The sequence below is a fragment of the Schistocerca nitens genome, chromosome 2 (genome assembly GCF_023898315.1).
Source record: "Schistocerca nitens isolate TAMUIC-IGC-003100 chromosome 2, iqSchNite1.1, whole genome shotgun sequence".
In the NCBI taxonomy this organism is placed as follows: Eukaryota; Metazoa; Arthropoda; class Insecta; order Orthoptera; family Acrididae; genus Schistocerca; species Schistocerca nitens.
The window spans coordinates 193840351-193868196 of record NC_064615.1 but is presented as its reverse complement, the minus strand read 5'-3'; positions in this window follow the sequence as shown (position 1 = coordinate 193868196).

The window sequence follows — 27846 nt, the reverse complement described above, 5'->3', positions numbered from 1 at the left end:
CACATTATGGAGCCAGACTGACGATATCTCACATATTGGTGGAATGTCCCCTTCTTTCGGCCCTTCGTGTTATGTATAGTCTTCCCGATTCCTTAAATTTGATGTTATCAGACGATCCACGCTTGGTTGGATTGGTCCTCAGTTTCCTCTGTGAAAGTTGTGTTTATTTCCAGACGTGATTGGGGCCACTTTTACAGTCTTCTCGGTCTGTGACCCCATGACCGCCCCCTTTTTTCCAGTTTTTAGATTTTCTCACATTTTACGCCTTTACTGTCTGTATTTAACGATCATTATTTTATAATTTGACTTCCCTGACTGGATCCGTCCACTTTTAGCAAACCTTCTTTCTTCTGTGACTCACTTCGGAATCGCGGGACTGACCACCTCGCCGTTTGGTCCCATAACTCCTCTCAATCGATCAATCATTTGGCGCTTCCTGCTAGAAATTAGTAAGTATCAAAAAGAGAGAAAACATCGTTCCCTAGAAGAAATGTACGTGTATACAACCCGACCACTTTGCGTGTTTTTAAGTTGCATGCATATTAGAATGTTTTTCTGCTCTGTCCGTACAGCGCATAAAATGGCGTTCGTTACTTAAATATTCTTATGCAGTATAGGAGCGGGCGAAATGCTGGTGATAACTCTGACAATGTGCTAAGACCATTGTACTCATCTGAACATGCACGTAACATTCCGAAGTCGATCACGACAGGAAAGCAAAAAGTATTGGTTCCTGGTTGCGTTCTGCATCAACAAATCTTAATTGAATAACAGCCACGGAAATCAGCGAGACCCAACATACATAAAAAATTTAAACACACTCTTGGCTGTCATTAGAATCGGGTCATTATTCCCCCTTTCAGAGGAAGAGTTCCACTGGAAGTGGACGACGGCGAATAAAAAGGTCGCTTAGAGCGAAGTCAGATCTGCATTAAGGATTCTCGAGGAATTACCAGTTACCAATTATTTCTTTGCGCTTCATTAAGCCTCTTTGCTTAAGGCATTTCTAGTTAAATTAAGTGAATACAATTTTAACTGAATAAAAGTTTTCTGAAGTAGCATGAATTCGAACCATAATTATTCATAATTTAATCTTGAGGCTCTTGCAATAACCGTGTTCTCTCTCTCTCTCTCTCTCTCTCTCTCTCTCTCTCTCTCTCTCACACACACACACACACACACACACACACACACACACACACACACACACACACAGAGAGAGAGAGAGAGAGAGAGAGAGAGAGAGAGAGATATATATATATATATATATATATATATATATATATATATATATATATATATATATTCGGCACCTTTGTGCTATCGTCAGTGGGTACTTTAATTCAGTTCTTAATTTTTTCTGCATTTTTGGGTTCTGTATATTGGTAGCGTGACATGCTTAATTTCGAAATATCCCTCCTCATCTGGATTCTCATCTGTTATTGAAATGCACACACAACCACAATACATATTTTTGCACAACTCCACTACCAAGTTAAACTTTTTCACGTAAAAAAAAACAAAAAAACATGTTTACGTTGTTGCTGTGTGTCCAGTCCCTGTTGATCACTGGACGCGCAATAGTGACATAAACATTGTATAAAGTGAAAGAAGTGTAACTTTCCAGTGAAGTTTTGCAAAAAAAGAAAAAAAAGTGTGTGTGTATGCATTTCAAGAGATAAGCCAAACGAAAACAAATTTCGAAACTGTGACAAGCTTCTATTACGCAGTGATGTAAAGAGGATCCTACATCACTCAACAGCGTAGTAAAAAAATTAAGAAGTAAACAAATAGCCATTGATGATAGTAGAAATGTACTGTAGCGTGTTTAGGTTTGTTTGCGTAACAGGCGGACTTGAAATCCTGTAAACGAACCATAATATATTATAGAACATATGATTTTGCATAGAAACCATAACAAACACACGTAACTAATAATCACAACGTACACGTAGCTCTGCACCTCCGCCACCACCGCTTAAGTCGTGTGTGTAGTTCCTACTGCCGGCACAGGTAATTATTCGCGAGGCGAGTTGACACACAGGGTGAAAGTAAGTGCGATTACTGTGTGCTTTTGCTGGCGTTGAACTTGAGCTTCAAGGACAGTTGGACTTTCTTCTTAACACATCCTGTTTAGCACCGCTGTCTCAGCCGTGTGTTCATGAATGCCTGCTTCATTTGTCAGGGCTCACTTTGTGTGTTTGCACAGGAAACACGTCACTGCGTCGTACATTCCTCTGCACAGTGGGACGCGTGAGGAAGTGGAGATTTTTCGTCAGTCGTGCTTACTGAGCGGGTGAGGCAACTATATTCTGAGGCATCATGTCGAAGGCAAGAAGCACGAAGGCTTTTCTAGACAGATTTGACAAGGCAACATTACGGACTGCTCTGCGCGTTTCGATTTTCTGCGTACTTAAATTATTTGAAGGTCAGTGTGCGATCATGTTTCCTAGAGAATTATGATGGCATTCCATTTCTCCAACCCCCTCTCCCCCCTCATCTCCGGACCCTCAAACAAAAAAAAAAAAGGCCTTTGAAGGTGAGAATTTCTGGACACTTTTAAACAGAAATATTTCCAGCGTATTGAGAACTTACTTGGTAGCTGAATGTGAAACGGATAATAATTGTAATCGTGACGTTCTTTGTTCGATTCTATATTAAAGCACCTTATTTTTATTTAAATTCTATATGCATTATGAAATAGGAATATTAACAAATGTTGAATCGTAATTTTTTAAAATTATTATTTAATTTTGAATTACTACTCGCATGAAAATAAAGTTTGATACAGGTATGCAATATTCCTTATTGGGAAGTGAAAAGCTGCATACACGAATAACATCATATCTCTGAAAATGGAAAGGTATTCATTTTCTATTTCGATTCCCTTTTTTGTACCAAAGTTCAGTTTATTTTGAATACTCGCATTTTCGTGCGATTACTAACTAAAAATTACAAATGTTCTCTTTATTAAAATTGTTAGTCAGTTTCTTAATTACTATTTCCAATTCATAATAAATGCAGATATTAAATAAAAGTAAAAAAATTGCTATTTTTTAGAATCGGATTAAAGACCTCGCGAATATATTATTTCTTTCTTTTCTCAGACGTTATGTCTGGTCAAAAATGGAAAGTGACGTGGACCTTGATCAAGCGTGACTTCCTATTAACTGTACGGTATATGTTATATTGCATTTAGGAACTTTCGGGTAATTGAACATGTATCAATAATTACGGATTTCTGTAGTTGTATATATAAGTTTGGATGTAGCTGTATTGCATTGATGTACTGGTGGATATTGTGTGGTATGACTCCTGTAGTTGATAGTATAATTGGTATAATTTCAACTTTATCCTGATGCCACATGCCCTTGACTTCCTCAGCCAGTTGGATGTATTTTTCAATTTTTTTCTCTTGTTGTCTTCTGTATATTTGTTGTATTGGGTATGGATCTTTCGATTAGTTGTTAATTTCTTCCTTTTATTGGTGAGTATGATGTCAGGTTTGTTATGTGGTGTTTTATCTGTTATAATGGTTCTGTTCCAGTATAATTTGTATTCATCATTCTCCAGTACATTTTGTGGTGCATACTTGTATGTGGGAACGTGTTGTTTTATAAGTTTATGTTGTAAGGCAAGCTGTTGATGTATTATTTTTGCTACATTGTCATGTCTTCTGGTGTATTCTGTATTTGCTAATATTGTACATCCGCTTGTGATGTGATCTACTGTTTCTATTTGTTGTTTGCAAAGTCTGCATTTATCTGTTGTGGTATTGGGATCTTTAATAATATGCTTGCTGTAATATCTGGTGTTTATTGTTTGATCCCGTATTGCAATCATGAATCCTTCCGTCTCACTGTATATATTGCCTTTTCTTAGCCATGTGTTGGATGCGTCTTGGCTCAAATGGCTCTGAGCACTGTGGGACTTAACTGCTTAGGTCATCAGTCCCCGATAACTTAGAACTACTTAAACCTAACTAACCTAAGGACATCACACAAATCCATGCCCGAGGCAGGATTTGAACCTGCGACCGTAGCAGTCGCGCGGTTCCGGACTGCGCGCCTAGAACCGCGGCCGGCAATGGATGCGTCTTGATCGATGTGTGGCTTTGTTAGATGATACGGGTGCTTGCCATGTAGTGTTTTCTTTTTCCAATTTACTGAATCTGTTGATGTTATGTGATCTAAAGGGTTATTATTATTATTATTATTATTATTAATTTTTTAGGATTCCGTGTTTGTCGGTAAAAACGGAAACCTTAAAGGATCACTTCGTTGTCTGTCTGACCGTCTGTAAGAACCCCTTTTTCTCAGGAAAAGGTATAAGGTTGAAATTATTGTCAAATACAGTAAAATATACATTTTCACATCTGTCTACGTTTGCGTGACATGATCCACACACAGATTATTCACCTTAGACGAGGTACTGGGTGATAAAAAAATCAGTGTAAATTTGAAAACTTAATAAACCAAGGAATAATGTAGATAGAGCGGTAAAAATTGACACACACGCGTGGAATGACATGGGGTTTTATTAGAACAAAAAAAATGAGTTATCGGGCCTTTTTTCTTCGAGGAAATGCGTGATTCTGGTTTTGTAACTGCCACCGTGACGGGTGAGAGGTACGCCGATATGTTACAGAATCGCATCATCCCTAGCCTGGCTGATAAACACCTTCTGGAAAGTACGATGTTTATGCAGGATGGCGCTCCACCCCATATTGCTAGAAGCGTGAAAGATCTCTTGCGCGCCTCGTTTGGTGATGATCGTGTGCTCAGCCGCCACTTTCGTCATGCTTGGCCTCCAAGGTCCCCAGACCTCAGTCCGTGCGATTATTGGCTTTGGGGTTACCTGAAGTCGCAAGTGTATCGTGATCGACCGACATCTCTAGGGATGCTGAAAGACGACATCCGACGCCAATGCCTCACCGTAACTCCGGACATGCTTTACAGTGCTGTTCACAACATTATTCCTCGACTACAGCTATTGTTGAGGAATGATGGACATATTGAGCATTGCCTGTAAAGATCATAATCTTTGCTTTGTCTTACTTTGTTATGCTAATTATTGCTATTCTGATCAGATGAAGCGCCATCTGTCGGACATTTTTTGAACTTTTGTATTTTTTTGGTTCTAATAAAACCCCATGTCATTCCAAGCATGTGTGTCAATTTGTACCTCTCTATCTACATTATTCCGTGATTTATTCAGTTTTCAAATTTATACTGACTTTTTGATCACCCGGTATATCTGTTAGCGCTAGTCATATGGACAGTGGGCATGTGCACAAAGCGCTTTTTAATTGTAAATGTTTTATTTCTGGCGAGCCTCTGTATGAAGTGCTACCATAACAACAACATGGCATGAGGCTGCAACTCATAATGAACACTTTAGTAAAAAGAATTTTTTTGAAGACCAGAAGATGACACCCGTCGATATCGGTTTTCAGAATTGAAGACTTAGTTTTTGCGATCTTGGCTATCGAAAGTTTCTTAACAAGTTAAACAGATCGCTTCTAATTTCTCAACATGAGAATATTTAGACAAGTGATTGCTTTGTCGGCCTTGCTTCTTCGCCTTTAAAACAACAATCGTTCCTGAAAATGGAACAATTTTTTCTTCTGCAGCAAAATAAAATAGCACTTGTTCTTCAGCTATTTTTTAGTGCTCTTTAGCTATTTTCTACTGTACACAATCAAAAATTTAAAATTCCCTAAAGGTTCAAAACTAATCTTTCTTTCAAATTGAAAATAAATCAAATAATGAATATGGAAACTAAAAATTATCATTCATACCTCCTTTATTATTTATTCCAGAACGTATAGTTGTTTAATCTTCTTTATAGGTTCTGTTTGCATTTTTGCATGCGTTACAATTTTCTTCAGTTTAATATTCATTTGTTATTCGTATGAGAGATTACATTCACAGTTCTGCTGCGGCCTATTATTCAGCTAACAGTACTTTTTTTTATTGTAAGACTTCACGCCTAAAAATACCGTAACACACACAAACCTCACATGATAATAGGAATTATTTACCGAAATGCATTGTACAGAAAGATAAATAAAAAATGAACGGCAGCAGCAAATATTGTAACAAACATTATTTTCGCAGTCACAGGCTTTCAGTAAGCATTTGCAATGGATAAAATAAAACCTTGTATACAAGTAACAGGTCAACTGTTTATGACAATCCCGTATATATGTTTAGAACATACACATCTTATAGTAAGTGCCTACATGCACTGTGTCTCGATGTCACTTACGTTAGTAAACTGCCTGATCCACCTAATTCTATTAAAATTTCAGTTTTCAATATCCTCGATATGTCCACATTAGTTTTGAGAAACCGGTTCAAGTAGCACAGCTTCGAATTTCATATTTCGAGCGAATCACTTCATAATTTCCAAAATTCCTTCACTTTTGTCGATTTCTTCAGAAACACTCTTGAAAATAGTTATTTTAGGACGTATATTGTTCGTTTAGAGCAGGTTTGAATACCGTAATTTTTTCCTCTGCTATTGACTAGCCCCAGATACGGGTCGCTGAAGTATCCTCGATGCAGCCTTTGTGACCTCGTCACATCCATTCGTTGTTTACAAACTTATTCAGCATGATCTACCTGAACAGTCCGCATCATTAGCCTCGCGATACCGAGGGAAAAGGGGGAGGGGTTAAATTTATGCCCATATTTCGAGAATATAATAATCTGGTCGGTTACTTTATATTTTACAACTCTGAAAAATATTTGTTCTTAATGAATTCTTTTGCCAAGTACTAAACATGTTTTAAATTTTTCTGCAAAACTGAACCGACGTCACTTTCCACTACGAACTTCATTCAGTTTTTTCCAGTATATGACCTTACATACACATCAAAATCTCTTTAAAACGTATGTTGAGTAAAAGTCAACAAAAGTGAGCGAAATTTTCATTTTGTAAAACTTTGTGTTGGTCATAAACTTTAGTAGTACGGCACCCATTATTGAAAGTGCAACAAGTGTGTGGTAAACGATATTTTCAGGTTATGGACCCTTCTTACACGTTAGCACTTCTTTAAAAAGTATTTGTTCGTATTTAAGTCAACAGCACTTTACGAATCAGGCTCCGGTCTGTCTGTACAATTGCCTCTTACGTAGATGTATCGAATGACCTTCGTTTGTTCTGGTTACCTGCTCACCTGCTCAGGTAAATAACGCCACACCGGTGCAGTTTTCTCACCCGCACGTTCCCATTTGACTGTACAGGGGCGCAAGCCCGGGCGAAATTGCGAGGTTTTCCTGGACATGCGTAGCGCCCTTGCATTCCCGTTACAGTAACTGACGTATCATTAGGGTCGAGTGCTTGAGAGAATGGACGGGTTGATTAGCGCGGAGGTGGCAGTGTTGGGAGGCGCTGTGGCAAGGGGGAGACTTAAAGCGTCCAAGCAGCGCCTGCGTCGTGCCAGAGGCAGGCGGCGAGCTGCTAATGTAATGTGTTAGTCATTAGCGGGTCCGCGCACACATGTGACGCCGAGCGCCAGCGCAGCGCGGCTCGGCTCGGCTCAGCGGATGCGGCGAGGCCGTGGTGGGCGTCCGTGCCCTTGGGAAGGTCATTGCCAGCGCCGCAGACGGCCAAACAGCTGCCGGCTCCATTCAGCCGCGGCGTTACAGCATACAGCAAGAGGCGGCGCCCCGGGCACGGCGCAGTCAACAACAGAACAGCACAGCAAAGCACGCAGCGCCCAGGCTGAGAGCAGTCAAATGCGGCGAGAGAGGGGCAGTCAAATGCAGAGAGAGAGAGGGGCAGTCAAAAGCGGCGAGAGAGAGAAATATTTCTAGCTTTACAGCCATCACATTTGGCTACAACAAGCTGCTCCTACAACAGTTGAGAAGGCAGCAGTGCCAAGATAACGTAATGTGGTGTGAGGTACCGATGAGAGATGATTTATTCGGTGCTGGTATCGCGAGAAAGACCGCCTAAATTTTGTGGCCTCTCCGCGATTGGCTGCTGCGTTCGGAAGTTGCGAGCCAAATTGATATTCTTCTGTTATTAATATTAGAAAAACTAAACAGTGTGTTTACTTGCATTTCATGTAACAGCATCTCTCAATAGCGAGCTATCATTCCATTTCTTCAGAAGTGTTAATTACTAGAAGAATAGTAAACAGTTGCTAAACGAAATGGCAGACGGAGCACTTCGCAGATCTCCGGATCGCGCCTAACTTGGATGATGGGCGAAGTGGTTCGGCTGTGAGATCAGAAGTGGTTCGGCAATCTTGGAAGACAAACATGTCTGCCTTGGTTGATATCGGTTGAGAACTCTGGTAGTTTGGAGATGTCACTGAAAACAATTTGATGGCAACTACGCAAATAGGCAGTTCATTGTTTTATTTTTTATGAACCTGTGAAGAATTGAAATGACCTTTGATTCATAAAGTGGAACACATTTGAGCTCTGCTAATAAAAACTGAGTGGCATCCAGTATCAACAAACCAATTAAAATTTTATTTTTCGTAGAATATCAGTTCCTCGCTAAGAGTTTATTACAGCCTAAAGATAACGGATTCACGACATACGTGCTGTTTCCTGTGCAGGAGACAACAAATGTCGAAGACTGCAGGTTGGTGAACATCAATTAGAACTTCAGCATTCCAATCAGGGCAGTAGAAGCGAATAGGCTCCTCGTGTGTACTGCAATCTTAGTACAAATGAGATCAATGACACGCCATCTGTGGAGTAACACAGAGGAGGCATGAAAGAGAGAAATTTTCGAGGGAAGGGGTTTATCATATCCATGTACGTATCACCCTCTCCTTTTCAACTTGGATTAAGAGAATGCAACTCATACTGAAGCTGTGGGTGCCTGAATAAATCAACGCGAAACTTGTCTGAACTGTTTAATGTTCCCCAATTTACGCTCTCTCCCCTTCGTACCAGTGAATAACACAACTTACCGTCCTCCGAAATGGACATTTAGTGGTAAAAATATTAAGCGATATTGTAAAACCGATGCTTCACTTAACTCGTAGTTTTCATTTGTTTATAAATATTTTACCTGTATTTTATGCATAATTTGTTAACGCACTGCTCAAAAGGATTAGGGAACATGACTTTTCACGGGTGCCATAATCCATTGAGCAATAATTGAGGACTGCCTATGTTACCAAACTGTACTTTTCTCTTCTTCTCTTCAGGTGTCAGGAAAACATTTCTTGTTACGCTACTCCTCTCTCTCTCCCCCTCCCTCCCTCCCCTCCCCTCCCCTCCCTCCCTTTCCTTGGCACTTGCAGTTTCTAGCCTTTAAGCGGGGTCTCACTCTCCGTTCTTCTGGGTGTTTATTCCATTTGCTCCAATAATCTAGAATTTTATCATTGAGACATTTTTGGTTCTCTAATATCTTGTTTCTTTAGTCTTTTATTGTTCAACTTTTAACTCCTCTCCTCAGGAATTTCATTCGTTGTGCCTTAGTATGGCTTTCTTGGTTTGCATCACCCAGTCTCGCTTCCATAGACCAGTGTGGGGACTGCAGTTGCTTCGTAGAATTTTGAGTCTCTCCCCTAGTTTTGTTTTTAAGGTTTCTATTAAGTTTTAAAATGCTACCTGTGGTATCAGTTCCTATTCTTCAATGAGTTTTTGGAGAGTCAGTGGAACAAGATATCTGCACGCTAGCTTTAGATGTTGTTTTACTCAGTACCATGTTGATGATTTTCGTAATCGTCAGTGAGGGCAAGGGATTTTGTTGTCAGTTAGTAATCCACAGTAAAGAGCAAAATGAATACTTCAGTGAAGACTTGATATCAGGAAATAGTTCTCACGTAACTGATAATGGAGATATTTACTTGATTGAAATTTCGAGTTTAAATATAGCAGTTGCCTTGTTTACTAGAACGTATGTCCGACTTGGACTGGGAAACATCCTTTTACCGTGCTAGTCATAACTGGTGTACCTCACAAAATCTGCTCGTCTCTGTATACTGATTGTGGTGTGTTTCAGAGATCAGTGAATAACTTACAGTCCGATTGTCTAAGCAAACCATTAGAAACATGATCACGTCAAAAGTAGTAAAAGAACACGAGGCAGAGCGTTTTACAATACGGAATAGTACAGACATGTGAAATCAGTAGGGAAGGAAAGGTGATCAGATTTGTGGAAAGGATTCTGGTAAACTGTATCCCACTCCAGAGGCGCTGCAACCCTGGTTGGGGTTCCTACAAATTGGGCCTGGCAGGAAAACGTCAGAGGTGTGCAACTATGACCGTAACAGGTCTGTAAAATCTACACTGAGGTGTAACACAGATTCTCAAGACGCCAGATGGGAGGCACAAAACTGTCGGAACTTCTGGGCAACACGTAGAGAGAAACAGCCGTTACCCTGCGGTTACGAGGAACAAAAACGGTCAAATGTGACCGCAGCGTTTGTGTTGGCGGCGACCGCAGCACACACTTAGCGAGGAAATAACAGGATCGGAAATGTGGAGGCAGTCCATTGTGCTGAAGCTCGGCCGGCGACAATTACTGCTTCGCAGTGGCGTAACATCCGTTCGGCCAGTGCCCTGGAGTGGCTCACCGCAGAAAGCGAAAGCACGGTAGCACACGTAATGCGACGGAGTTTGTCTGCTGTAACTTTTTTGAACTAATCGACCAGGACGTGTGGTAGTCAAAGACCAAAGTAGTCTAACATTATCGTAATAAAGTTTTCTTGAGCTTTGAGCCGCGTCAAGTGGTACAAAATGTTGTGTACGACTTCGACCACAACAGTAAGGAGAGATGGGCTACGGAATGGTGCGACAAGGACTGTTTGTTGCCCGCTTGAACAAAAGTGTCTTATGGACAGAATGGTTATTAATTAAAATGTTACTAATAAACATAGTTTTTAGCAAACAGAAGACAGCATGTTGTTCTCAATGGAGAGACGTCTACAGACGTTAAAGTAACCTCTGGCGTGCCACAGGGGAATGTTGTGGGACCACTGCTTTTCACTATATATATATATATATATATATATATATATATATATATATATATATATATATATATAATGACCTAGTAGATAGTGTCGGAAGTTCCATGCGGCTTTTCGCGGATGATGCTGTAGTATACAGAGAAGTTGCAGCATCAGAAAATTGCAGCGAAATGCAGGTAGATCTGCAGCGGATAGGCAGTTGGTGCAGGGAGTGGCAACTGACCCTTAACATAGACAAATAGAATGTATTGCGAATACATAGAAATAAGGATCCTTTATTGTATGATTATATGGTAGAACAAACACTGGTAGCAGTTACTTCTGTAAAATATCTGGGAGTATGCGCACGGAACGATTAGAAGTGGAATGACAATATAAAATTGTTGGTAAGGCGGGTGCCAGGTTGAGATTAATTAGGAGAGTCCTTAGAAAATGTAGTCCATCAACAAAGGAGGTGGCTTACAAAACACTCGTTCGACCTATACTTGAGTATTGCTCATCAGTGTGGGATCCGTACCAGGTCGGGTTGACGAAGGAGATAGAGAAGATCCAAAGAAGAGCGGCGCGTTTCGTCCCAGGGTTATTTAGTAAGCGTGATAGCGTTACAGAGATATTTAGCAAACTCAAGTGGCAGACTCTGCAAGAGAGGCGCTCTGCAATGCGGTGTAGCTTGCTGCCCAGGTTTCGAGAGGGTGCGTTTCTGGATGAGGTATCGAATGTATTGCTTCCCCCTACTTATACCTCCCGAGGAGATGACGAATGTAAAATTAGAGAGATTAAAGCGCGCACGGAGGCTTTCCGGCAGTCGTTCTTCCCGCGAACCATACGCGACTGGAACAGGAAAGGGAGGTAATGACAGTGGCACGTTAAGTGCCCTCCTCCACACACCGCTGAGTGGCTTGCGAAGTATAAATGTAGATGTAGATGAAAATGACCACTCCGCTGGTAAAGCGGCACCGTGGTATCAGATACAACGAAACTGTCGACGCTCTCGCTTAAATATAGAAAGAAAAAGAACCCGAGACTGCTTGTTGCCCTCTTGAACACGTGTCTTTTGCATAGAATGGTTATTAATTAAAATGTAATTAATTGATATAATAAATTAGCCTGTGATAGTTATGAACTAGCCGGCCGCAGTGGCCGAGCAGTTCTAGGCGTTTCAGTCTGGAACCGCGCGACTGCTACGGTCGCAGGTTCGAATCCAGCCTCGGGCATGGATGTATGTGATGTCCTTAGGTTAGTTAGGTTCAAGTAGTTCTAAGTTCTAGGGGACTGATGACCTCAGATGTTAAGTCCCATAGTGCTCAGAGCCATTTAGTTACGAACTTTTGAGAATAAAGTTGTCTAGATCCCGTGATGACTTGCATATTATATTATTTGGTAACATGTTTCGGCTGTAGCCAGCGTCAAATCCAGACTTAGATCTTATGCAATGCAGTTCATTGTCACTGTATGCATTTTACTTAAAAGCTGTGGATTCTGAGAAGACATGGCATTTGTAAAAGTGCCACAAAAGAGAGTTCAGGGACACTTAAAATTTTAGATAGGAAGGGAAGAATGGAAACACAAATGGACATAATGAGTTGAAAAAGTCGTGTAATCCTTAATTCTTATTATCAAGCCAAGCTGAAAAGCCACATCCGATTATGCATACGCAATGATGAAATTACTCTCTACCAAAATGGGAAGTATGCTTAGAGACCGGTCAGGTAGTACGGCCACACATTTACGCACGTGCGCACAAAATGTCAGTGGTGCGTACAGTACTTCTTCAAAGCGCTGTTTATGATTGCTCGCTGCGGATGCAATTATATGGTACGGTAAGCGGCAAGCAAGGCCTCTCTGGTTGACCTGCCCGGAAACATACCATTATCACATTATTCAGCAGCCCCGTTGTACAATCATCTCACAGACAGCTGCGTACATATTAGGGAAAAATTTACAGTCCTACGTTTGACTCCAAACTTCTACATTGCTTTACGCGTGGTGTGCAGCTGTGCTGCTAAGTTTGCCCAGTAATAAGATTGCTTCCGTTGTACCAGTCAGCACGGGCGCACATTTGTGCGCTACGCTACACACATTCTCTGCTTCAGCATCGAGAAAATGCTAAACTGTATTGCGCGCGCGGCACACGCACACGCAATACGAGGGTTGCCTTGTATTACAAAGACACTGAACGGTGAAAAATGTTTTTTGATTCAGGTAATTCTTTTTGTTTCTCAAATTATCGCCTTTAAAATGTATGCAGGGTGTTCCACAAGAAATGTTCAGTACTCACGTTTATGACGGGCACGATAATTCGAAGCAGAAAGGTCTGTTTAACATGGACTCTAAAAAGCATACCTTCAGAGCTATGAGTACTTTTTCATCTTTGATACTGTGAAACAAATCACTTCTGCTGCAAGCTCTTTGCTTTCCGTAGATGAAGGGTGATAGTGTGGACCAAAACAAGAGGAAAAGTCCAGAAAACATAGGTTGTGAAGTGCGCACCTTAAGGGTCATCACCGGTTGTTTATCTTCGCTACTGTGAAAGATATCTCGTCTACTGAACAAGAGCTTATAGTCCTTAAGATACGCGTTTTAGAGACAGACTAGACTTCCTTACTTCAAATGATCGTTCCTGCCAGATCCCTGACTATTGATCATTCCTCTTGACACACACTGTATACTTCTGCAGTTACCAATTCCGGAAATATTTTTCCAACTTGACGTCGGTACCTCCAAAACATGATGGTATGGGAGTATTGGCAGCACCATTGGTAGAGTGAAAGTGAGTGGAAGTTGTGGGGGCGTACACGTTTCTTAGCAGGATACTTAATTCGATACCACAAATACCAAAAAGGTTCCATCAAGAGAATCGTATATTAAAAATACGCGCAGTAGACATAAAATCTTACAGAAAATCTAGTAAATGATTTCACAATGAATAGAGCAAAAGCATTAGTGAGAGCCACTAACGTCTATAAGTCGAACAGCAATTAAAATCTTCCTTAATAAATGCGCAATGAATAGAACAAATTCTTAGGAGTGCAGGATCAATTCCTATAATCCACGGAACAGCAGTTAAGTGTTCTTAACACTAGATTACTAAACCCTCGTAAAATTTACGATTTCAGTAAGGTATAACACAGGACGTTTTGTACTTAGCTTCCTATGTCTGTCACACACTATTCGCGATCTAATAATTGTAATGAACTAACACGTAAGATATAAATTAGGACTTCCTTCGAATAAAATGTGCAGCAGTAAAACTTGTGGTGGTTTAGCAGCAGTGTACCATTCCCCCTCCCCCTCCCTTCCCCCCTTTATTGTTCTAGGCTTTATGAATCTACAATGAACAGAACAAAATTCAATGAGGAAAAACCAATTGTGATTATACCCAAAACAACATAATTAAATTACACTTAGAACCTAGAGCACACACTACACAGAATGTCTTCTGCAGATAATGCAGGATACAAGAAATGGGCGCTCTTTAGTTCATGGGGTTACTACGGAGAGACTCGCGATCGAGTAAATGACGAGAGAGAGAGAGAGAGAGAGAGAGAGAGAGAGAGAGAGAGAGACGCAAATTCGTTATCTTCCGCGTAAGAATGTAACTAGATTCATACTGCACTCGTATGTTCAGGAGTGGTTCTGCCGTTTTAGTTTTCATTAATATTTCCTAAAACCATGACGAAATGAAGTGTAAGTACTACTACTACTACTACTACTACTACTACTACTGATAACACAACGTCGGAAGTTTCAATGGACATAATCAAAAGACTTTTGGTAAAGGGCGGAGGGTAGCCTTGCAGCTTAGACCGGTTGACTGCCAAAGAGCGAAATCCAGGAAGTGTCGCAAGCCCATTTTCTGTTACGTAAGATGACAACGGGGCCCTTTTATTCATTTATCGGTTTCGCCGACTAGCGCTCTAAATCCTAAACAGGAAGGCGTGGGTAATGAGCGCGGGGATCAAGGACCAGCGGATATCCCTCGGGCCTAGCAAATACCACTGTATTTGAGTCTGCCATGAGCCGGCGTGCCGGCCGCGGTGGTCTAGCGGTTCTAGGCGCTTCAGTCCGGAACCGCGCGACTGCGACGGTCGCAGGTTCGAATCCTGCCTCGGCCATTGATGTGTGTGATGTCCTTAAGTTAGATAGGTTTAAGTAGTTCTAAGTTCTAGGGGACTGATGACCACAGATGTTAAGTCCCATAGTGCTCAGAGCCTTTTTTTTTAGCCGGCGTCCGCGTTGCAACACTTCTAACCATGCTAGGCCGTTCTGTTTAACGTAAGTCAACGGTGATAGTAGTATTGTTTCGTTCTCCTTGCAATAACACGTTACATTAAACATGCGAGGTGCCGGGGCTAGCAGTGTATTTAACACCAAATTCTTCTAGAATCTTCATATGGAAATGATGCTCTAAGCCCCCCCCCCCCCCCCTTTCTAACTCCGACTTCTGCTGTTGCACATGGATTAAGAAGAAGCGCGAACTGACTGTAATCGACCCTGCAAGTGGAGTAGAAAAGAGTTTGGCACCTGCAATAATTTAATTTGATAGAAATTAATTTGATAAAGAAAAGTTTCATTAACATAGTGAGAAATGAAAGGGTTGCTTTACCGATCCACAGAATGAAAGTTCTGTCCAAATTATCAATTCGATTTATTATGACTAAACTGAAAATAATAAACAAAACACATGAAACATTTACAATACGTCAAATTGCATACTCAAATGTTGTGAAAGTGAAGTTGTCCATAAACTAGCTTGTGACTTGGTCTTGTGGAGACACGTAGCCAACCCAACATTAATTGCTGCTACAGTAGTGAGAACTCGGACAATGAACATCCAAGACAGAACCACGTAAGAAAAGACGGGAACACGCGCGCTCTGCTGAGCTCTGATTATCACCGAGCAAACTTCCCTAATCTGCCGGTGCTGCGGACATACATTACCAAGCTGTCTTCTGAGCTGCAAGGACACGATCTGGCGTACCGGAGGCGATGGCTGGTTGCTTCGACGTCCCGTCGTGGTGATGATAATGTCTCGAGTATAGCCCGAAACAAATTATACTGGTCTGGTTGTTCCAGACTAAAGACTTCCTAGCAATACAAATACGCCTCTGAGGGAGACGAAGAAGGCTGACGGTACAGGGATTGATTTTTAACAAGCGAAGTCGCACAGTAACTCCGATACAGTTAACTTTAGCCAAAGGTGCTAAAGACGGACGACATAGGCCGCTTGTACACAGAACGCTCAATTGCCAACTGTATTCGGAAAGTTACGTTGAAGTCGAAACTTCAGCAACTTCGTCAAACAGTTACAATTAAATGAAAGTATATTAGACAGCCAACGGAAGCCAGGCTGTCCAGAGCAGCGAGAGCTCAGTCTTGTAACCTACCCCGACCTTAAGGCGAGAGCCGACTCCCTCAAGAGCACCCGTACAAGCCGAACACAGAACATTCCCGCCCCCACGACAGTGGCCGTGGTTAAACGTTCCAATCAGCAACTCGAAAACCGGCGGAAAATTCCACTCTTGCCGACGCACTACGATTCCACCGATGGAGATACTTGGCGCCAATTTCGCGCCGATTTTGCTACGTCACGGAGCTATCCCCTGAGCAAGCCAATCACGGTTACGATTTTGCAAAAAACGCGGGAATTTGGCCGCCAAGACTGCCTGGGAACACAAGTCATTCCCAGGCCTAGCTGGTAGCCCTCCAGAAAGTGTTTTCACTAAGTTTCTGCGAAGTAACGGAATCTCGAGCCCAGCCGCTCCGTCAGGCCCCTGTGGGCGTGTCGCCCCCGCTCTTATGACAATGTCGGCGTCTGGAAAGCATCCACTCGACTCTCTCACACCTACTGGCTTAACCCTTTCGAGATCAACAGAACCCGCCTGTCACCGGACCACCCGGGTGACGCGTGGGAAGTCCGCATGTGAAGCAATAGCAACTTTTCACCACATGCAATTAAAGAGGAAAATCGAATTGCTCAGAGTAAGATAGAAATATGAGAGGCGGCTCATGCCACCTCTCAAACATCCTGTTTCTGCAGTGTCATGACATACACACGGTGGTCATTAACGCTGTCTGCCCAGCATCGTCTCCAGTAAACATACTGACTGCTTTGATACATTTGAATGTCTCTCCTGGGAATTACCATATCCCGCACAGGTAACCGTGCAGACTTTTGCATGGAATAAATCATCGAAGGTAACTCCTGCACTAACCTCGTACATAATGACATGCGCTTTGTTTATGGCTTAGGAATGCTAATGGACTTGTCCACAGAACTAGAATTTCTGTTTAAAATTAGGTCTTACAGATTTTACGCCCAAGTTAACCGTGTAAGCTACTTCCCACTTCCTGTTATTTCTCTGAATCACAGTTTCTTGCATAAATTTGCGCATTAGTGTAGGGCAAGAGATGAATGCTAAAAGCCTGTAGCCTTGAGGTAGCGTAGTAGTTACCACACTGGACTCTTATTCGGAAGGACGACGGTTCAAACCCGTGTGAAGATATCCACACTAGTGCTAAAAGGAATCTGTCAAACTTCGGTTACACGATAAATCGGTAAAATCTAAAGGCCTTATATTCAACGAACTGTCTAAGAATTACAATTGCGAACAACTTAAATTAGAAAGAACACACAGAAAACGTTGTGGGGAAGGCAAACCAAAGACTGCATTTTATCGGCAGAACACTTAAAAATGTAATAGATCTATTAAATAGACTGCCCACACTTCGCTTGCCCATCCTGTTTTGGAGTACTGTTGCGCGGGTTGGGATCCTTACCAGACGGGATTAAGGGAATACATCGAGAAAGTTCAGAGAAGAGCAGTGCGTTTTATATTATCGCGAAATGGTACAGGATTTGTGGTGGACATCATTAAAACAAAGGCGTTTTTCGTTGTGGCGGGATCTTCTCAGGAAATTCGTATCACCAATTTTCTTCTCCGAAAGCGAAAATATTTTGTTGACGTCGACGTACATAGGGAGAAACGAACATCGTATTAAAATGGAAATCAGAGCTTGCACGAAAAGTAATGAGTTTTTTTCCGCGCGCTGTTCGAGATTGGAATAATAGAGACTTACACTACTGGCCATTAAAATTGCTACACCAAGAAGAAATGCAGATGATAAACGGGTATTCATTGGACACATATATTATACTAGAACTGACATCTGATTACATTTTGACGCAATTTGGGTGCATAGATCCTGAGAAATCGGTACCCAGAACAACCACCTCTGGCCCTAACAACGGCCTTGATACGTCTGGTCATTGAGTCAGAGCTTGTATGTCGTGTACAGGTACAGCTGCCCAAGGAGCTTCAACACGATACCATAGTTCATCAAGAGTAGTGACTGGCGTATTGTGACGAGCCAGTTGCTCGGCCACCATTGACCAGCAACTTGTGGTCGTGCTTTGTCCTGCTGAAATGTAGGGTTTCGCAGGGATCGAATGAAGGGTAGAGCCACGGGTCGTAACACATCTGAAATGTAACGCCCACTGTTCAAAGGGCCGTCAATGCGAACAAGAGGTGACCGAGACGTGTAACCAATGGCACCCCATAATATCACGCCGGGTGATACGCCAGTATGGCGAGGACGAATACACCCTTCCAATGTGCCTTCACCGCGATGTCGCCAAACACGGATGCGACCATCAAGAAGATGTAAACAGAACCTGGATTCATCCGAAAAATGACGTTTTGCCATTCGTACTCCCAGGTTCGTCGTTGAGTACACCATCGCAGGCGCTCCTGTCTGTGATGCAGCGTCAAGGGTAACCGCAGCCACGGTCTCCGAGCTGATAGTCCATGCTGCTGCAAACGTCGTCGAACTGTTCGTGGAGATGGTTGTCGTCTTGTAAACGTCCCCATCCGTTACAGCCGTGTGGATAAGATGCCTGTCATCTCGACTACTAGTGGTACGAGGCCGTTGGGATCCAGCACGGCGTTCCGTATTACCCTCCTGAACCCACCGATTCCATATTCTGCTAACAGTCATTGGATCTCGACCAACGCGAGCAGCAATGTCGCGATACGATAAACCGCAATCGCGATAGGCTACAATCCGACCTTTATCAAAGTCGGAAACTTGATGGTACGCATTTCTCCTCCTTACACGAGGAATCACAACAACGTTTCACCAGGCAACGCCGGTCAACTGCTGTTTGTGTATGATAAATCGGTTGGAAAGTTTCCTCATGTCAGCACGTTGTAGGTGTCGCCACCGGCGGCGACCTTGTGTGAATGCTCTGAAAAGCTAATCATTTGCATATCACAGCATCTTCTTCCTGCCGGTTAAATTTCACGTCTGTGGCACGTCATCTTCGTGGTGTAGCAATTTTAGTGGCCAGTAGTGTTAGATGTAGATGAGGCCACTCGGGCCACACGCAGCAACGTGACTTCTCCACTCGCATACATCCTGAATGTTAAGATACAATAAATGTTATTGTAAAATCCAAAATCCACTTTCCTCCGGAAGCGTATAACTTTGTAAGCTGTTATCCCATCGTACTGCAGTTGCATTGGCGGAGAAAGTGCGGCTAAAATTCTTCTGGTAGACAAATTATTGGAGTAATCAAACTTCGGAAAATAATTTCTAATTCCGCATTGCCTAATGTTATTCAGTGTTGGCGTAGAAGCTGCAACGCCCCAATTGTTATAGATCGAGAGTAAAGCGCACTGAGAGTAGAGGACTAAAATGCTACCTGTTCACGTCCAGGTGCCTTTAAACGAGTAAACGGGCAACGGTGCATAATCGCTTGTGGTGGCTCTAGGCCCGTTGCTGTGAGTCTGTGTGGCAGTCATCCGGCGTTTGCTAAGAGGGGCTGAGATGGGAGAGCCAACACGTGTCGGGGCGACCGCCGCAGCGAGGTCGCTCGCTTCGCAACAGCCTTTTGCGAAAGTCGTGCGGTCCAGGCCAGGACTGTGATGAAAGCCTGCCGAGAGACGGCCGCGCCTCGCTCGTCCATGACCTTGCCAGCCGCCGTCGCACTCGCTTCTAGAAGGCAACTTCAGAAAGTTAGTTACACGTGTCATCGCACGCCAAGACCACCGTGCAACAAAGTGCACGTGCATCAGCAATTCAAAACGTAGTCCAAAATTGAAGTACGTGAAACAATAAGCGACCTCTATGCAAAAATGTCTCAATTGCGCGTAGATTCATCGTGAAGTTCTCATGGTATAGGGACCAAATGCGATGTCACGACCGTCTGTAGTGAAATGGTGCCAATAGTTTGACCAAGGCTGCGTAGACGTGGGTGGTGGTGATGGGGAAGAAAAATGGTTCAAATGGATCTAAGCACTATGGGACTTACCTTCTGAGGTCAGCAGTCCCCTAGACTTAAAACTACTTAAACCTAGCCGGAGTGGCCGAGCGGTTCTAGGCGCTTCAGTCTGGAACCGCGCGACCGCTACGGTCGCGGGTTCCAATCCTGCCTCGGGCATGGATGTGTGTGATGTCCTTAGGTTAGTTAGGTTTAAGTAGTTCTAAGTTCTAGGGGACTGATGACCTCAGAAGTTAAGTCCCATAGTGCTCAGAGCCATTTGAAGCATTTGAACTTAAACCTAACGAACCCAAGGACATCACAGACATCCATGCCCGAGGCCGGATTCGAACCTGCGACCGTAGCAGCCGCTTGGTTCCGGACTGAAGTGCCTAGAACCGCTCGGCCACAGCGGCTGGCGGTGATGGGGAAGGAAAGCCATCGACATGGTCCGCAGAGGACAGCGTGTAGACGATCGAAGAGGGGAGCGGGGCGGGGAGAAATGTTTTAACGATGAGGACGTTCACACAGCGGTTCTCGAATGGCTCCGTGACCAGTGAGCGGTTTTCTATCATCGAGGAACTGAACGATTCGTAGAACTTCCAGACACTTGTTTACATAGACTTGGTGACTGTTGAAAAATACCGTTATTTAACGGTGTAACTTGGAATTGCAGTCCACCGTTAACAGAAGGTAGGTTACTTTTTCTGCCAGAATACTGTGTAACTTCTTAGTCACCTCATATTACGAGGGATATCCAACAGTTAATGTAACGCTTTTCTTCTGGGATCAGGTTGGTTTTATTCACTATTCCAATACACCATATTATCCCCAATCTTTTGGTTACAAAAACCTATTTTTCAACATAATCTCCTTACAGGGAGGGCCTTTGTGTCCGCATGGTACCACTCTACTGGTCGACATCGGAGACAACATCTTGCTGTCTTGCTGCCTTGCTGCCTTGCTGCATCAGTAATCTCTCCATTATGCACGTTATGCTTGCCGCGGAGTGCATCCTTCATTGCGTTAAACAGATGGAAGTCGGAAGATGCAAGATCCTCGGATGAGGAAGAACAGCACACTTAATTTTCGTGAGCCCCTGTCGGGTGCGTCTTTCAACTATTACTTCGGAGGAGAGATGGTGTGACGTTGTAACACCAGAGCTCCATAGCTCTACTGATATAAATTTTTCTTTTTTGTCTGTTCTACCTTCTGTCATTAAGATATTGTAAACATTGTTTGATTGTATTGATACCACAAGAGTGTTCGATTTTTCCTTTGTAAAAACTTTTATGTCATGGTTTATTCCTAAACGATGTAGTGTCTCGGTTGTTTCAATTCTTTGCGTCATTTGGAGGGGGACAAAACTTACTGTATATAATTGTAATTTCTGTGTGAAATTTTTTATGTAGAAATACCAATATGTGTAACTGTTCTATTTTATTTAAAGTGACTGCTGTTATTTAATTGCTGATCCTCACTTCGGGTTTTTAGTAAATTGTAAGATGAAAAGGTGTTGTGGTTCCCCTCGGGAACGGAATCATGCAACGCGCGCAAAATGTGGTGGGCATGGATAGAAAGGTGGAACAAAGAGTTAGTCGGAGAGGAGCTACTGAACCGCCAACAGCTCATGTAACAGTGGATTGTGCTGCCGCCGAGAGAGGCTTTTTGTGCCGTATTCCAATGTGCCAAAGCCTCGGATGGATGTATTTATAAGCTAGCTCTGTTTTGAAAAAGGTATCTATCATCGCCACCAAGAAATAACAGAGCTTTATCATTATCAACTGCTGATCCACCTGCCAGGACGTACTCGCCACCACACTGCGCGGCCACTGTAACGGAATGGTGGAATTGTAGATATGTAGAGTGAAGAATCAGCTCATTGGATGTTTTAGTGTGCTCAAATATGATGTAACTTTTGACTGAATTTATGTACCTACCTTAATTTTTTCGTTATCACAACACCTTTCAGGATCCAAACCGTTTGAACTATAGCTTCCGAGTGTCCCAATTTTGAAAAATGATATTCAAAAGGAAAGACTATTACCTAATTAAATTTGTTCAAAATTGAGAAGTAAATTAGCTAGTATTATTGTGGATTTTGGTGAAGTCGAGGGAGGAAGTAAGTGTAGCTTTTGCGAGAGCCTCCCGGTATCTGATTTTTTAAAATATTTTTTGTTTTGTGATGTACCAAAATTTCTCACTTCTGGTTTAAAAAGGTAAAGAATTATGAAACAGTTTTCTTAAGTTAGCATTCTTTAAATTGTTTATGAAAGTGTGTTTAGTTTGCTTTACTACAGTGGTAAAGATTAAGCCCCCCTCCCCCCCCCCATTGAAAGTTGCCGAAATGCACAAAGTTGCTTGATAATTAAAGTTCTAACTACCCTTGATACTTATCTTGAGTTGGGTGCTCATTGTGTTCTAATAAGTGTAATATCAGTTTATGAGTACCCACTTACTGTTTTATCCTCACTGAAGGTAAAGTGGCTAGGAATGTCATTATCCATGAGAACAGTTACTACTTTGATTCAGAGAACTGAGAGATTGTTTGCTAGTGAACTTTCTTTTATTTTATTCCCATGTCAGTCAGAAAAGTAACTGGTAAAAGAAAGACTAAACCTATGCCTAATTTATAATTTTGCAGTGAACTTTATTTACATTTCATGTCAGATAGAAAAGTGTTCGAAAAGTGATACTAAATCTATGTCCAATTTATGATTCTAAAGTGCACTTTAATAGTAATATTATTGAAACCATTCACTTTGACCAAGCCATGAAGGCAAAAGTGTGTCATTATCTGTTGGACTTATGCAAATACTTTTGTTCTTCTATAACTGTTAGCACTTACTTTAACGTCAACATCTGCTAGTGACAAAGTTCATTGCACTCTCGTGTGATTAAGTATAGGCTGTGTCCGTCCATTAAAGTTGCGTAAATCTTAATCTTTGAAAAGAGATGTTAGGCATTTATGTCTAATAAGGCTGGCAACAGTTTTTTCTTCAATATTTGGACAGTTTGGATAGGTAAAACGTTGTTTGATACTTGTTAAACATTTACGTAATTCTTTCACGTCCGATAAGCCACATCCTTTAAGTACATCACGGTCAACACAAAAAAAAAATTCGTTTCAGAGGGTAACACTGCACTGTTGCTTTATACCATAATTTCTTTAAAAAGATAGTTTCATTATACGATCTGCCTCCAACTTCAAGGTTATGGTATAGCAATAGGAGTGGTAGTGTTGTAACTTCACTCCATGAATTGTCGTTTTCTTCCGGTTCGAAATGATGAACCCATGTTTCATCGCCTGTGACGATCTTCGACAAAAAATTTTCACTATCAGCCTCCCAACGCGCCAGCAATTCCTCACAGATGGTTCTTCTTTACTCTTTATACTCTTTCGTTAGGTGATGAGGGACACAGCGGGCACATACCTTTGGGTAATTCAACTGGATGAATGTATGAGCACAGCCAATAGCCATCTCCCATTAAACAACGAGGTGTTTGTGATTCGTCTTTCACATCGAATGAGTGTGTCCGCACGTTCCAATATTGCGGGAGTCATTGCTGTGCGCAGCCGATCAGCACTCCGGAGATCGGACAAGTTTGAGCGATCTTTTTGCCATGATGACAGACGCCTCGCCCAACGGCTCACCGTGCTTTTGTTCACTTCCAGGTCCCCATAAACATTCTCCCAGGACCTCTGAATATCTCTGATGCTCTGGTTTTCCGCCAAACCTCAATTACTGCTCTTTGTTTGGAACGCACCTCCGCCACAGACCCATTTTGAATGCTACGAAGGAACAGCACCGCCACCTATCGGAACTTCCATGAACCTATAAGCGCTGAAACGCGACTATTCTGCGATGTTCCACAACAAATTCCGCATTTTTTCAACCGAAATCAGTCGTGCAAAAAGTGTTGCATTACTTATTGTACACCCTTCGTGCATGTTACAACCTGTCTTGGACAAAACTGTTAGGGTTTCGGGAGTTGCTTATGTAGAAACGATTAAAAGGATAAAGACAACATCAGCGTGAACACACCCAGCCACACGCACGCCTACACCTACCTTCATTCTCAACAGTTCGTGAACCTTCCTGCAGCGAATCTGTGGCCGTCCGTACGTAATCAGTCCCGCGAATGATATGCGAGTGTACATCTGGAGTGCATTACGATGTCTGCCAGAAGAGAACGGGGTGGTATTCCGAGTAATGATGTGCTGCAAGTGTCTGCCAGTCTGATTGCAATCGCCGCCGCCGCCATAGCGATGTGTTTAACATCGTTTGACCTTCGTTGCATCCTCCAGCAATACGGCTCTGACAGAGTAATCAGCTCCTTCTCGTCACAAGCTGCTACTTGCCAGTTAATCTGTTCTACACTGTTCCAGAACTTGGAAAAACTATAAAGTATTGAGTTTCCTAGCTTCCTTTGTGCTGTGAGATGAGAATAAAACAGTCCAATAATTTTTTAGTGGTTTTGACTGATGTTAGTAAGTTTTTAGAATTATTTCGTTCTGCGCTGAAGTGTGTCCAGTCTTGAAACTTCCTGGTAGATAAAAATTGTGTGGCAGGAAGTTTAGATGATATTTTGGCAAAAAATGGATTGTCTGTTCACAATGTAGGAACGTATTCGTGCGATTTTGTATTAATTTAATCATAGCTAACTTTTCGAGCTGCTACGTACACAGTAATTAAGATGCGGCGTAGATGTATGGGAAGTTGGTAAATGAGTAAATTTAAGTATTTTTATTTAAAATACTGTTTACTTAAAATATTTTGTAGTCTTCGAATCTGTCATTTTATGAACAGAATTAACTTCATACATACTCATTAATACGATGTAAAATATCTGCTGGTACTTAAGCCGAGCTAACCGCAGGAAGTGTTTAAAATCAGTTGTACGTGTTGATAAAATTATAAGAAACTGTTCGATTGATTTTAATCGATAATTTCAGTGGTAAGAATTCAAGCTCTCAGAGTCTCTTTTATTTTTACTAATTTACATTTGCGCAGACATTTGTTTGGAGTAGTGTAAAAAATTTTCCTTTGCGTCCAGTCTTAATGACATGGAGAGCGTCCTTATTTTCGTCTTTTTTATTTTTTTTTCCTACCGTTTCGTAACGTTTTCGATAAGTCGTTTAAAGTTAAATTTAAGCAAATTAACATTAGCTGGCTTCAGGACTTTTGCTATTAATGTTTCTTTTCTTTCTTTCCAGGTGAGTAGCCGCCATTGGGAGACTGTTTAAGAAGCCAACGTGTGTGGTATAGTATTTACTATGGCGGCACATCTCTTTCTGTCCACTCGAGAACGCTTTTGCGCATGCGCGATTCTCAGGTGCCGTTAGTGATAAAGTTAAATATTCCATTAAAATACGGCATTCGACACACCAGTTTTAGCGGCTCTATTCATACAGCGTGTTGTAAGTTCGGAAGTGTTGCTACTCTAAGCATGATTCACAATTAATTTCTCTGGGTTGGTTTTCTTCTTTTTGATGAAAGAAAATACTTTTAGATATTTGTCTAATCATTGTAATACCGCACTAACGTGCCAATTATATTCTTTGAATGCGTACAAAATTGCATACCACTGTCTTAACTTCTTGCACCGTGGAAATGCCGTGTCTTACATCCTGCCGCTGCAAGGTTTACAGTATTCACCTGTTACAAAGCTATTTACTTTTTGTGTGACTTTAACTTAAATGTATGGGAAGGTAGGGAATGGATGCCCCGCCTTTGGTAACTGTGAGGTGTTTAATTGTATTTTCACTCTTCTCAGAGATTTTCATTTGGTCAGAGCACTCTGCCGTTATCTTTAGGTGGAGACGTGTCTTCGGGATACAACAAAGGCAACATAAAAGTACGCTATCAAAACGGGTTCACACATCTATCCAGAGCAGTATAGCTTCTTTACTTAGGAAACCGCCTGAAGAGTGCTCTTTGAAACTCAGGTGGTAGTTTTGATGAGCACTGCAAGACACGGATTGGGGCCTATCAGTATTTCTAAAACTCAAAGTTCGATCGCAGACAAATGACTTAAGAATTATATTTCCTAGTCGAACTTTCCTTTTTTCGTAAATCTTAGAAGCTGTTATAACTTGTGATATCATATTTGGCGTCGAAGTTCATCACAAAATGAGAGAAGCAGCAACCCATTAACGTGTACGGAAAGAACCGTAAAACAAAAAACGTTACTGCGCGAGCTTAAGCTTTAGCGGGTTATTGCTTTAGAGCTACAGTTGCGATTTTGTGCGTAGGTCAGTGATATCAGCGCCAAAAGTAGATGGTATGAGCAAACTGTTAAAGCTGTTTGGCGGATAGTGTAGAAGTAGTGTAGAAGACTTATACTTACGAGCTTTGTTCATAAAATATTTTTTTTATTACACTATTTTTATTCAACTTCAGGAAGATACATGATTACCTTGAAAATGCTGCCCACCTATAATCGTACACTTGTCACAGTGGTTTTCTTACTTCGCCGCGCAATCCTGTTTTTCATTATCCAAGTCCCCTTAAAGCGATCGACGGTGTCGAGATGGTGCCGTTTTAGCATTGATTTTAATTTTGGAGGCAAAGTATCATGGAGTGACGTCTGGAGAGTAAAGCTGGTGGGCAGGACAGTCTTCTGATTCTTGGCACCAAAACTGATTAGCTGATGAAACCTGGTAGCATAAGTGGGGTGTAGTGTTTGGCACAACTGTGCTATGCTTTTTGTGAATTTTCTCTCGAAGTTGAGGGGAATGGCTGTTGATTGTTTGACCCTGGGAAAATTTGTCTCGCACGACAACTTTCCCGTCGAAAAAAAAATTGTATCAGTTTGGCATGACCGTCGACGACCTGAAAGGCTATTGATCCCAAGTGATGGCGTCACATTTATAAAATCGATGCTCGCCAGTCTTCATCCGACTAGTTTGAGTTGCGACATAAAGATGCGCAGGATCCCGTATGTATTTTTTTAACCGGTTTTTGGCTAAATCTAACAGTCCATTTGTTGTCAAAACTTTATCCACGCGTCTCGACATAGCCCGTCATCAGGAAAGGACTTTACTCAGAATATCGTGTCACATGATTTCAATCTTGAACACTGATACTCAGCAGAGCACAAATGTTAAGACTTAAATGGAACATCGGACATTAAAAAGAACAGTTATGTCCATACAAAATGCGCGAGTGAACTTGATATTAAAGATGGAAGCCTCCACAGAAAAAAAAGATGCAATTGGAAGAAAATAAAGATTTAGACAACAGCGAATTATACACTGTTCATACTAGTACTTAGCCAAAGACAAGCAGCAAATCACCCTCTGATATGTGAAAACGCTCTTGAAATGAATAATAAACGCCAAAGACAAGCAGCAAATGAGCCTCTGGTTTGTAAGAAAGCTCTGAAATGAATAAGAAACAAGTAACACTGATTTTAAAGCGACTACCGTCTGGCTTTATCCGTTTCAGAGCTAGGCATGGAATTAGGGAACGAGATTAAAAGGTGAAAAACTGTCTACTGACACTGAAGCAGCTGAAATTTCAAAGCGTCTTCTAAAAACATGGTTCGTAGGAGCGCTAAAAATATCTCATGTCTACAGTGCAAACTTTACTGGTTTTTTACAACAAGAAAATGCTAACAAAATCCCGTGTTT